The sequence below is a fragment of the Coturnix japonica genome, chromosome 5, assembly GCF_054131305.1.
Source record: "Coturnix japonica strain WE chromosome 5, WE-NBRP24, whole genome shotgun sequence".
Classification (NCBI taxonomy): domain Eukaryota; kingdom Metazoa; phylum Chordata; class Aves; order Galliformes; family Phasianidae; genus Coturnix; species Coturnix japonica.
Genome location: NC_140667.1, coordinates 12035080 through 12048426, shown reverse-complemented (window position 1 = coordinate 12048426; position 13347 = coordinate 12035080). Strand labels below are relative to the sequence as shown.

Sequence of the window (13347 nt, the reverse complement as noted above, 5' to 3'; positions counted from 1 at the left end):
CCTTTGGGGTCACGTGAGTTCAAATTTGGCCTCTTGGGGTTACTAGAGGTCAAACTTCAAAATTTTTGCCTGCTTGGGGTTACTAGAGGTCACCCAATTAGCCCTTTGGGGTCACGTGAGTTCAAATTTGGCCCCATTGGGGTTACTAGAGGTCAAACTTCAAAATTTTTGGCTGCTTGGGGTTACTAGAGGTCACCCAATTAGCCCTTTGGGGTCACGTGAGTTCAAATTTGGCCCCATTGGGGTTACTAGAGGTCAAACTTCAAAATTTTTGGCTGCTTGGGGTCACGTGAAGTCACCCAATTAGCCCTTTGGGGTCACGTGAGTTCAAATTTGGCCCCTTTGGGGTTACTAGAGGTCAAACTTCAAAATTTTTGGCTGCTTGGGGTTACTAGAGGTCAAACTTCAAAATTTTTGGCTGCTTGGGGTTACTAGAGGTCACCCAATTAGCCCTTTGGGGTCACGTGAGTTCAAATTTGGCCTGCTTGGGGTTACTAGAGGTCAAACTTCAAAATTTTTGGCTGCTTGGGGTTACTAGAGGTCAAACTTCAAAATTTTTGGCTGCTTGGGGTTACTAGAGGTCACCCAATTAGCCCTTTGGGGTCACGTGAGTTCAAATTTGGCCTGCTTGGGGTTACTAGAGGTCAAACTTCAAAATTTTTGGCTGCTTGGGGTTACTAGAGGTCTCCCAATTAGCCCTTTGGGGTCACGTGAGTTCAAATTTGGCCCCATTGGGGTTACTAGAGGTCAAACTTCAAAATTTTTGGCTGCTTGGGGTTACTAGAGGTCACCCAATTAGCCCTTTGGGGTCACGTGAGTTCAAATTTGGCCTGCTTGGGGTTACTAGAGGTCAAACTTCAAAATTTTTGGCTGCTTGGGGTTACTAGAGGTCACCCAATTAGCCCTTTGGGGTCACGTGAGTTCAAATTTGGCCTCTTGGGGTTACTAGAGGTCAAACTTCAAAATTTTTGCCTGCTTGGGGTTACTAGAGGTCACCCAATTAGCCCTTTGGGGTCACGTGAGTTCAAATTTGGCCTCTTGGGGTTACTAGAGGTCAAACTTCTAAATTTTTGGCTGCTTGGGGTTACTAGAGGTCACCCAATTAGCCCTTTGGGGTCACGTGAGTTCAAATTTGGCCTGCTTGGGGTTACTAGAGGTCAAACTTCAAAATTTTTGGCTGCTTGGGGTTACTAGAGGTCACCCAATTAGCCCTTTGGGGTCACGTGAGTTCAAATTTGGCCCCTTTGGGGTTACTAGAGGTCAAACTTCAAAATTTTTGGCTGCTTGGGGTCACGTGAAGTCACCCAATTAGCCCTTTGGGGTCACGTGAGTTCAAATTTGGCCTCTTGGGGTTACTAGAGGTCAAACTTCAAAATTTTTGGCTGCTTGGTGTTACTAGAGGTCACCCAATTAGCCCTTTGGGGTCAGGTGAGTTCAAATTTGGCCTCTTGGGGTTACTAGAGGTCAAACTTCAAAATTTTTGGCTGCTTGGGGTTACTAGAGGTCACCCAATTAGCCCTTTGGGGTCACGTGAGTTCAAATTTGGCCTCTTGGGGTTACTAGAGGTCAAACTTCAAAATTTTTGGCTGCTTGGGGTTACTAGAGGTCACCCAATTAGCCCTTTGGGGTCACGTGAGTTCAAATTTGGCCTGCTTGGGGTTACTAGAGGTCAAACTTCAAAATTTTTGCCTGCTTGGGGTTACTAGAGGTCAAACTTCAAAATTTTTGGCTGCTTGGGGTTACTAGAGGTCACCCAATTAGCCATTTGGGGTCACGTGAGTTCAAATTTGGCCCCTTTGGGGTTACTAGAGGTCAAACTTCAAAATTTTTGGCTGCTTGGGGTTACTAGAGGTCACCCAATTAGCCCTTTGGGGTGCCACACACGGCAGCGTAGAGGGGACATACAACTGAGCAGGAAAAAGGAGGGTGAGACGTTACGGCGCGGGGCCGGTTCCGAGAACGTGTCGCAAGTTGTTTCCGACGATCTTTTGCTGTTTCTCACTTCTAGCAGCGGGATGCGAAAGGAACTCCGGAGCACACGGGCCCCGCTCGTGGGACGTGACACGGCAGCCGCCGGGATCGCCGCAGGACTCGGCCCGTCGTCCCGCAAGCGGCCGCGGCACGGCGCTATAGGGCGGCTCCCGGCCGAGCGCGGCGCGGTGCCGGCACGGAGCGGCCCGGGCGGCTGCGGCCGCTCCCTCCGCCCTGGCCGGGGCCGCGCTGACACCCAGCGGCTGCTCGGAGCCGCCGCCCGACGCTCTCCGTCCGGCCCGGGCCGCGCCCCCCCCGGCTGCCGAGGGCTCTCCTGGCCGCGCTCTGCCCGCGTCAGCCGCAACGGAGGAGTTTGGCCCCGTGTGGCCCGTCCGTTTTGCCCCGAAAGCGGAGCGCCTTGCCCATTGCCATCTCTCTACTCGCTCCGCCAAAGTTTATCTCTCACTGCCTCGTCTTTTTAATTTGTTTCGTCCCTCTACGTTGAGTATCTTCGGATCAAATGTTACGCAGTAACCAAAAGAACACTACGGTGACACACGTGAGATGACTGCTCCCTCACGTCACAGATGTGCTGATAGAGTGGTCTTCCTGAGCTGCTGTGTAGTTTAGTTCTTACTCGGAGCTTAGGAAAGACAATTTGGGGCATATTATACATATTATATATATTATACATATTATATATTATACACATTATACATATTATACATATTATACATATTACATATGTATCACATCTGCATGAAGCTTAAACAATACCGTAAGGTTTTAAGTTCTCTAAATCTGTGCTTATGAAACAATTAAGCTGGAATAAAGCTACAGTCTGAAGTGAGGGTGATGGACGTTGCTGCTCGTGCGGAACAAGTGAATATCCCAGCGGTACGGAATCAGCATCTTTGTTCCACAGCTGCCACGCAGGGCGTGCGTGTATTTCCCCCCAGAAACTGACAATGGCAGTAAAACAGGACTCGTGCTGATTCGGTATTACACAAACTTCATCCCGATACAGCCGGGAAACGGTTTGCAAACACCTGATGCTCTGTGCGACTGGGATTTCAGGTACGTTTCCAGCAGGGCTTTCTCCCCTCCCCGTGAAAACAGACACACGTTCGCATTGAACTCATTGATTTATTTAACACTACAAATTTCTTTCTACTGTATGTTTTAGCTGAGAGAACTTGAGAAACAAAATTAGGGAAGGAACAGTGGAGAGAAAACACGACATAGTCCTTCACTGTCTATTCTGTCACAAAAGGGTATCAGCACAACCCACGACCCATAGCTTACGATAATAAGGAGGTCCTTAGTGAGAACTGCAGCCCAGGAAACAGGGAGAAGAAAAGTGTTACCCAAAAAATATTATTGTGTTTTTAATTATTATTTCCCACTACTCAAATCAGTAATTGTTTATTTTGTCAGCAAATATAATGTTCACAAGCCGAGTCTGTTTTTCTCAGGACAGAATCATAAAGCGATCTGTCTCCCCGTTCTTTCGGTGTCAGAGATTTCCACCTTTAGTTCTCGATGAAGAGGGGCACCGAGAGAACGGCCAGACGGGAGCGCGTCCTTTAGCCGCGGCCAACTCACCGCAGCATTAGCAACCATTCACAGACACTCAGCCACTTCACTGGAAAGAAACTGAGCCATCAAATGTAGGTTTGAGATTTGCTCTAGTCGTGATACAAGCCAGTTCACTTTTAGGTACTGCCAGATAGAACAGATCCGTGCTTCTTGTCATTTGTCTGTTAGAGTAAATAACAGGTAGCAGTTAAAGCAGTCCAGATCAAAAACCACACTTTAGGGTTTCGTAATTTGGTTGATGTTGCTATTAGACATCAGTGCACCGTGTGGGATAACGGGAGTTAAGGGGCCTTTTTTTTTTTTTTTTTTTTTTTTTTTTTTAAATGCGGGCCGCCTTAATTGGGCCGGGGGGGGGGGGGGGGGGGAAGGCTGCACCGGAGGGGAGGTCGGGACGGGGACGGGGTTTTTATTCGCCCAGTTCGCCGCGAGGAGTCGGCGCGGTCGGAACTTCCCCCCTCCGACATCCCGGCGGTGAGATTGGGACTCGGTTTTCTCCTTGTTGAAACTCTCTCGTTATTGTTTAGTGATGTTGGGTTTATTAAACTGCCGTTCGTTCTCAAATCATTCCCTTCCCCTCTCCCGGAGCGCACGTGTCCGGGCCGCGCCGCACCGCGCAGTTCGAGAAGGGAGGTGCCTTTGTTCCTTGTCTCCCTGCGTTTGTTCCCGCTGTCACGGAGCGAGCTCTAGAGAGAACTCCGTGACACCACATCAGTGATCCGCTCTTAACTTAGGAACGGCTTACAGTGTTAAAATAAAAAAAAAAAAAAAAAAAAAAAAAAAAAAAAAAAAAGGAAGGAAGGGGGAAAAAAAAAAAAAAGAATAAAAAAATTGGCTCAGCTGGAAGCCGTGATCGAACACCTGGTGGGAAGGCAGGGCCAACCCAGGGCAGCTCAGGTGTACGCAATACAGGTTAGTGACTGGAAGGGGTGGAGCCAGGATCCACCGCCTCGCAGATCTCATTTTAGGGTCGGCGGTGGAGGTGAGAGCATCTTACTTGAGATCGTGGTTCTGTAGAGGTTTTGAGAAGGTAAGCGGCTTTTTTTCCTTTGTTTCTGCATCTGTGGCAGCTCCCGCGTCTGGGCTCGCTGTCGTTTGTTGCAGCCCAGGAATTTGTTGTGCCGCTCTTACTGCTGTGCATTGTATCACGTAGCATTACACACACAGACCACATAAAGGCAAGTCCCTCTCATGTTTATAATCTCCTCGCAAGTGCTAGAAGCCTGCAATGAGGCCTTTTTTCCTCTGAAATAAATTAACCCTGTTCCCTCAACTTTTTTTTGTTAGGAGAGGCAGTACCAACTGGTGAAATAGGTTTTCTATCTAAGAACTTGTTCGACCCATTCTTGTGTGCTTTTGCAAAGCTAGACAAGTTTATAGGATTTCATGTCAGGGGAAACTTATTGAGAAGTGCATAGAAAACTGGTAATCACAGACCGAACCTGTGATTAAGCACCCGAGGCAATTGTCGGGTCAGCTGTGGGAACGTGGGTGGAGGCAATTCAGCTCGACTCCACCTGTCCTAGATTTCATTTAAGGGCTGACCACCACTAAGGCAGCATCTCTTTTGGAGATGGCTCCTTCGTGGTGTTTGTGTGACGAGCTTCAACATTTTCCATCTAGACCGAAGGCCTCTGAATTGGTGAGTTTTTTTCTATAATCTCTGGCTATATTTTTTTCCACCATTCTTGTACTATTTCCAGCTGTACATTACTATTGTTGCATTATTGTAGTGTTCAAGAAGGATGAGCAATTTATCTTTCCTCAGGGAAGCAGTTCTGTCTGATGTCTGCAAACAAGACAATTTCAACATCTTATAAAAATCATAAAAGTTTATTATTAAAAAAAAAATTAAAAAAAAATAAAAAAAGGGGTGGGGGGTGTGAAAGAGCCAGAACAAAACACACACACATACAAAATAAGCCAAAAATAAAAAGAAAAAGAAAAAAGACAAGAAAACCAAAGTAAGACTTGTTGAATGAAGATTTGTGAAGAGGTTTTTTTTTAATGCCTCAGCTAGGAACAAAATAAATTACATACACCTTCAAACTGACTTGACAGAAGTTAACATATTGCTTTAGTGTGACTAAACATAAAACAACACTCTGTGACTGATGGTGCTTTTTTGAGAAGTCTTGAGACTGGTGACCTGGAAAGTCTGGGGTGCATCTAATAAAATTAATAAGGACAGTGTGTCTCAGTCTAAATAGCTTATACTGTAAGCAGTAACATTTGCATGACTGTAAGGGAACTGCTGAGTCAGGGCCCAAACCAGCCAGAGAGCACCTGGAAGAAGAGATCGGGTCAGGCTCGGGAGCGCAGGTGAAGAGGATTCAGCCAAGCTGAATTCAGCTGGATTCAGCTCCGCCTCTCTTAAGCCTCATTGAAAGGCTGACCCCCACCGAGGAAGGATCTCTTTTGGGAGAGTCCTCCTCTGCAGAGTTACTGTGTGTGCCTATATAATCTTTGCAGACAGATGAGCATTCTTCTTCTAGGGTCATGCTCTCTGCAGCAGACCGGTGCAGTTACAAAGATGAATTCCAAAGCACTGCTCTCCCCTTACTTTTTTTCCTCCTTCTTCTGCTGTTTGTTTTTGGTTTTGTTTTTGTGTGTGTGTGTGTGCATCGAGTCCTTAAGAACCTACAAACTGCAGAGGAAGCCTAATGCAGGTAAAGTAGTTTAAGACCTCCTATTGTCCTTGTAATGTTTTGTTTTGTTTTCTCTAATTTTAAAGAAAAAAAATCCCCTTAGTTTGACATTAATTGCATAGGTATGGGGGTAAAGGCTTTACTTCTCTGTGTGGTAAACCAGATTGGTATAGAAGGGAGATTAGTGTGGATGTAATTACCACAGGTGAGCATAGAGAGTGGAAAAGGTTTTTTTTTTCTCGCTGTCTGGTGAAGGTTTATTACTCCACATATACAATTATAGGACAAAAGTTAGGTTAGATTTTTTAAGCTGCTCACTGTCTAATGCCATTTGTTCTTACTGAGCTCACGAGAACTAAGGGATGAGGGCTTTTGTTTCTGATTTACCATAAAAATAAAAAAGAGAAAGGAAGTCCCTTTTTGTCTTTGCTGGCTGAGGGATACAATTATACAGTCTGGCCCTCTAATTAAAGTGACTGGGTAGGGAGAGCAGGTAGCTCTGTTTGGAAGGGAAGACAGTGCAAGGACTGGTTTCAATACCAGAAGCTCTTATGAATGCAGGCACTCAGGAAATATATTATGACCCCACAGAGGAGTGTGAGAGGTGGTGTTTCAGTGGGTTTTTTTTTGTTGTTTTTTTTTTTTTTTTTGCCGTTTTAGGCTTGTATAGCTGCAACCCAAAGTTGTTGTTCAGCCATTATGCATAATAATAATGTCAGTACGTAGAAAATGTGATCAGTGAAATAATACAGATTGTAAAACTGACCAAGTTCAGGGTAATTCAACAGGCTTTATTCCATTTCGCTATTAGAACAATACATCCATTAACTTCAGCTGTCTAATACATTAAGTCAATAAATGGCTGTTATATTAACAGAACATAATTAAAAGACAACAATAATGCTCTGAGGCAGCATCCAAAGAAGGGCACAAACTCATTCCATTCAACTTAGCTGAAAGGGAGCATTTGCAAGGTGTGGTCAGCTTCTTTTCCCAGGCAGCTTTTCTGCTTGTTAGGTCAAAAGAAGCACAGGCTGAAGATGAAAAAAAAACTTACTCTAAGGAAGGTTGAGATATCAGAACAGGCTTCCTCGAGGCAGCAGTCACAGCCCAGGGCTGAGCCACTTCACAAAGCGCTTGGATGCAGCTCTCATCTTGAACAGTTGAAGTCAGGGCAATCTCACATAGAAGTAGGAGTCGCATGTCCATTCCAACCAGGTTGGCTTTCTGATTCTATAAACAAAAAGACATTTAATTAGTGGATTTGTTTATCCATAAAGTTTCTCTCAGTAATATACTTTTTAGACATCCCTATTTAAAATAGCACCCCATTCTGTTTATCTCAGAGAGCAACACCACAATTGCCTACCACCATAATAAGGAATTAGTGAGTAAAATTACCCTGTAACTCATCAAAACTGTGCTGCAGTTTAGTCACTAGCGTTTGAGTTACATATGATGCTGCTTCCTTAAATTTCTCCCTTGAATTACCCACAAGTTTCACTTTAGTGGCAGCACCAATAGATCCTTAACTAATTGGAAGTGAAACCAATTATTAATTACATACTCACATAGAGATAGAAATGCTTTTGTGTAGTATATTCATGTATGGCAGAACCACAGTGCAGTTCTCTTACTTTTGTTAAAGAGCAAAATGCAGAGCATAATGCATTTCTATAGTTAAGTTTGTATAGTTAAAGTTAACTCTCAGCATGTGACAAAGGTTCACAGGCACTAACTTCAATGTTGGACTTAAAGGGTCACGCATTGAAGCACTAGCTCAGTTTACCTAGTGAGAAAGCAGAGATTGTTCTCAGTGAGCTCCTTTGTTAAACAAAAAAAAAAAACCAGGGTTTTTCTCTTTATTTATTTTAAAACAGGGCAGTCACTGAGCCATACTCAAGAAACAGTTCTATCTGGAAATACAGCTACAACACAAACACTGGCAACACAGTCAGCCATTACACTCTGCACAAAGCAAGTCTGATGCACAATATCTATGCCGTAAAAATATTTGTTATTGATTGAAGTCTCACTTTGTCTTTTACAGAGCATGCAGTGCCAAAAAGCCAATCACTTCAGGGATCATCCATCTTCCTCTTCACATTCCCCAAGATGGAAACCTTCAGCAGCAAACAAGCGAGGCCAACGCACAGAAAGAGACCGCACACCCACATCTTTGTGAGGTATGCAAGGAATTACTGTTTTAAGTTAGAGACAGACAGGTATCCACTCCACCACAAACCCTCAAGTGAGCTAAGCCTAGTCCTTCCCCTACAGGGCAGATAGTCTCAGGCATCTCAGATCCCACAGGCAACGCAGAACAGTAGCGCTCACATCAGAAATAATCCCAAAGAGCCTTCAGGAGCCAATAATTCTGCAAAAAGGAATTATCACTCACTTATCAAACCACAGAAATCAGCTTAGTTACCAGTATTGTAGAGGTAGGCATTGAAATAATAATAGAATTTTATCCTGAAGGCATCCTTTACAGTTTTGCTCTAGTAAGAAGATGAAGCAGGAGACAAGCTATTGAGGGAGAGCTAGCTTTTCACTATTTAAATCCAGATCTTTTTAAGTCCCCCATCTAGCAATTCAGCACATTGTACAGGGGGCACACTCTTACATACCAAGTAGAGTGTACTGTATCTGCCCAAAGAGATAACTTAATTTTTTATATATGTATAAATCAGTTGTCCTCAGAGAGCTCTCAGAACAGCTTTCACCAGCATTTCCATTTATTTCCCCATTTGGTTATATTTTTTCTTGCCAAGAGGAAATGACAATAAGGCCCTAGAGAACATAATAGCAGCTTCCCTCCTTCATAATCACTCAGCTTACTTAGAGTGTTGATACTGAAAACCACCCATAGCACACACAGGACTAACATATGTGGCAAGCAGCTCAGTCTAGCTCACCTCCAGCCACTTCCCCAAACCTTAGTAACCAGGAAATTCCCTGTACCCCGTAAGGTATAAGGCCAGAGCCATTCCAAAGACATCTTACCTGATGCTTGTAATAAAGTCTTCTTCTTCAGCAGGATACAGAACCCAGCTTCTCTCTCGAGCTCATTCCTGCAGGACCAAGACCACCACCACCAAGGAGTCATCACCACCCAGGAGCCACTCCAAGTCCCACAGAAGACCCCTTCACCATGGAGGGGCCACCCCATCACAGTCCCACTCAGGGGGAGCCCCAAGGGGAACAGGGGGACTTAGCCTCCCACCACACTCAGGGGGGCAGAGGGAGTCCCAGAGGGGGCAAGGGAGGGCCGAGGGAGGGGCTAAGGGGGCAGGGGAGGGCCGAGGGAGGGCTAAGGGGGAGGGTGGAGGGAGGGGCCCCAAGGGGGCAGGGGGAGGGTGGAGGGAGGGGCCCCAAGGGGGCAAGGGGAGGGTGGAGGGAGGGGCCCCAAGGGGGCAAGGGGAGGGTGGAGGGAGGGGCCCCAAGGGGGCAAGGGGAGGGTGGAGGGAGGGGCCCCGGGGGGAGGGCCGAGGGAGGGGCCCCAAGGGGGCAGGGGAGGGGCCCCCAAGCGGGGCCCCCAAAAAAATGCCACTGACATGCCCACCCTCCCGCCAAAAAAAAAAATATATCTCTTTAGAGATAGTGCAAAATCCGGTCTCCAGCACCATTACAAGGGGGAGAACACAACTCAGGCTGAGTCTAGACTCAGCCTGAGTTGTGTTCTCCCCCAGCAAAAGAAAAACTTAGAAAATAAATTTAAAAAAAACTTAAACAACTTTATAAAAACCAAACTACAAAAAAACCAAGAAAAACTACAAAAACCTAAGAAAAACCAAGTTACTAAAAAAAAACTACAAAACCAACAACTTACTAAGAAAAACCACAAAAAAACCAACTACAAAACACCAAGAACCAAAAAACCAACTACAAAACACCAAGAACCAAAAAACCAACTACAAAACACCAAGAACCAAAAAACCAACTACAAAACACCAAGAACCAAAAAACCAACTACAAAACACCAAGAACCAAAAAACCAACTACAAAACACCAAGAACCAAAAAACCAACTACAAAACACCAAGAACCAAAAAACCAACTACAAAACACCAAGAACCAAAAAACCAACTACAAAACACCAAGAACCAAAAAACCAACTACAAAACACCAAGAACCAAAAAACCAACTACAAAACACCAAGAACCAAAAAACCAACTACAAAACACCAAGAACCAAAAAACCAACTACAAAACACCAAGAACCAAAAAACCAACTACAAAACACCAAGAACCAAAAAACCAACTACAAAACACCAAGAACCAAAAAACCAACTACAAAACACCAAGAACCAAATTTAAAAAACCAAAACTACAAAACTTACTAAAAAAACCTACCACAGAAAACCAATTGCTAAGAAAAACCAACACATTACTAAAAAACCAACTACTAAATAACTACAAAAACCAACAACTTACTAAAAAACTAAGAAAGACCACAAAAAAGAGCTTTAAGAAACCAACTACAGAAACCAACTAACCAAACTTAAAATAAAACCAACTTAAAACCAAACCATCACGCTCCAAAAAAAAAACCAAACCAAAAAACCAAACCACATCATCCCCTGACAGCCAAAGGCAACACACCCCTAACAACTCAAACACACTCACCTGACTCCACGCAGACGCATCCAGACCGTGCCGACTCTGCTCCTCAAACTGCTGCTGAGGGGATGCTGCCACAGCCGGGCCGCGGGGCTCGCTCGTCCTCGCTGCCGAATGCTCCGCTGCAGCGCTCAGCCTGTCATAAAAGCAGCAAAACGTGACATCCGGAACGTGCTGTCCCGACACCGTGCCGCCAAAGGAAGGGGACGCCTACCGGCTGCTGTCACGCCGCCTGTCCTTCTCGCCCTCCCTGAAGGCTGCTCTCACTCGCGCTGTCCTTCCGTCCTCGCCCGCCTTGCCTGGAACAAAGAACGCAAACAACGGAACGCGAAGCTCTTCGATACTCGCTTCTGCCGGCTTCCTCGGCACGCCTAGGCTTAGCTCATTACGATCCAGGGAAAAAGACGCTAAGGGGATACTTTATTGTTCTCTTCTGCTATCTCTGAGGTGCTTACCGTGAGGGCAGGGCTACTGACTAGTCTCTTCTCACTGGTGACGAGATGACAAAAAAAGACCTCCTCTTGCCACGAGGTACCTTTAGGCTGGAAGACAAAAAACGCTACTTTACACAAAGGATAATTCAACGCTGGAATAGACTCCCAAGGGAGGTGGTTGACTCCACGCCCTGGGATCTGTTTGGAAGCCCTTTGGATGTGGTGCTCCAATATAACATACTTACTGCCTTGCATCTTCCCGGTCAAATCCCAGACTTCACCGTATCGCCCGCGAGCCCTTCCTAGACCGGGAATACGAGCTCCGGCAGCGCCTCGACTGGGGTGAGGCGCCCCGGGGCTCCCCTACTTCTTCCTTCACCCTTAGGCAGAGCTCAAGGAGTTCCGGAAAAGAGCACAGTGATCCTCAACGGCGGTCCGGTCGTGCGAGCCGTGCCGCCGCGTCTCCCTGATGGGAAAGAGATCGCGCTCCTGAAGATACAAATAAAGGGAAGGGGATGAAACTAAAAAGGCCGAAAGGCGGCCTGACAAGAGACTCCAGAACAAAGAGCTTACCGAGCGGCTTCTGAGCGCTCGCCGCTTCGGGCTGACGAGATGCTCGGCCTGAAAGAGAACAAAACTTGTTTTAGCAGCGCTTTGTGTTGCTGCACCCTCGCCTTCCAAGCCTCCCCTAGGCTGGAACAATACGGCCCCGTCTCGCTCGCTCCTACCGCTGACATCGAGAGAACCCGAAGCCCTCGATAAAAAGCCCGGAGGGGGCTGAAAGCGCCCTGGGACCCCGCTACGACTCGGAGAACGGAGCGGCGGCCCGCTCCGAAAACGGGGCGACCTTAACCCGGCTCCGAGAAGCCGAGGGAGCCGAACGGAGCGCGGGGAGAGCCCGGCGGCCTCCCGCTGCGGGCGGACGGCCCCGAACGGCTCACCGGAGCTCGCCGCGTCCGCGGTCCCGTTCCTACCTGAACGGCTCACCGGATCGGGTTCATCTTCACCGGGAAACGTCCCACCGCAACCTGAAACAAAACGGCACAACACAAAGAGAACGTTACAAGAAAAATCCCAATCCCAAGGACCCGTTTCAAAAGCAGCCCATCGCGGTGCTCCGCAGCCCCAGCAGAGCCCAAACCTGACGAAGGAGCGGAGCCCACGCCGACGTCCGCACTCTATGAGATCCCGGAGCCGTCTGATGGCTCCCTGCGGCCTCGGGAGGAGCTTAAGAGGCGTTCGGGCCGGAACCCGCCCCCGGCCGCCAACGAGGCGCAGCTGAGCCCGGGCGGCCGCGGCCCCGCGGCACCTGGGAGTCGTTCCCTCGTTAGCGCCGGCCGGCGGCCTTGACAGCTCGACACGCGGACTGCAGATCTGATCTAAGGATCCGAATTGCACTTTAAAAAGAAAAAGAAAAAAGAAAATAAACAAAGATTTGTTGAAACAGTAAATACTTGGTATCTGACACAGAAAATGTGGCTGAAGGCAGCAGTGGAAACATGGGAGCGGGGATGTGACGGATTCCCCGGTGGGTCGGTGATGTGCTGGAGAAAATTCCTGTCAGGTACAATCTGAAGCGCAGCTTTGCGAGCTGTTCCGTACGGTGTCGCTTGGGATTACGCTCGTGTGTCACAAACACCAACTGCAATGCTTGTGGTGACATGTCAGTTATCTCCAGTTAAAGACACACGGACTCTGTACAGACTTCTGTCAACAAATTCACTTTCCGTGACATTTCGTTCTTAATTTAAACTCCTGAAAGTTGGACTCCGCTCATTTTCAGTTCTTACGACGGTAGAACTGTGAATGTTTTTATTGCACGCTGTCACACGTATATTTTACGTCGGATCCCGCTGAGGGCGCGCCATACGTTGCAAAGCTATTGCCGAACTACCTGTTACTTAGATCAAACCGGCCGTCTGCTCGGCTACGTTTCAGGGTGGGACTTGTGAATTAATATACTGTACAAAGCAGTGCCGTCAGAGCGCTCTGTCACAGCTCTAAACGAACGGCCTTAGCGAACGGGGGTGCTCGGCGGAGGTGGACGAAGTGGGCGCAGGCGTACGGCTTCCGCGCC

The 13347-nt window shown here is 47.1% G+C and overlaps 2 long non-coding RNA genes across 7 annotated transcripts; one reads left to right on the top strand and one right to left on the bottom strand.

Moving 5' to 3' along the window:
• Nucleotides 1-4851: 4851 nt before the first annotated feature.
• On the top strand, nt 4852-9477 carry LOC107314715 (uncharacterized). The gene is made up of 3 exons (XR_001555598.3): nt 4852-5209; nt 8266-8401; nt 9256-9477. It is a non-coding gene; the product is annotated as an uncharacterized LOC107314715 (long non-coding RNA).
• Nucleotides 6986-12634, bottom strand: LOC116653517 (uncharacterized). 6 transcript variants are annotated; one of them, XR_014946416.1, is made up of 11 exons: nt 12412-12634; nt 12245-12298; nt 11844-11891; nt 11650-11759; nt 11516-11572; nt 11292-11378; nt 11051-11135; nt 10843-10972; nt 9222-9289; nt 8252-8592; nt 6986-7448 (listed from the first exon to the last, which is right to left on the bottom strand). It is a non-coding gene; the product is annotated as an uncharacterized LOC116653517 (long non-coding RNA). The 6 variants fall into 6 exon arrangements; XR_014946414.1 differs by having other exon boundaries at nt 11650-11736; nt 12412-12633; XR_014946412.1 differs by having other exon boundaries at nt 11516-11759; nt 12412-12631.
• Nucleotides 12635-13347: the final 713 nt, after the last annotated feature.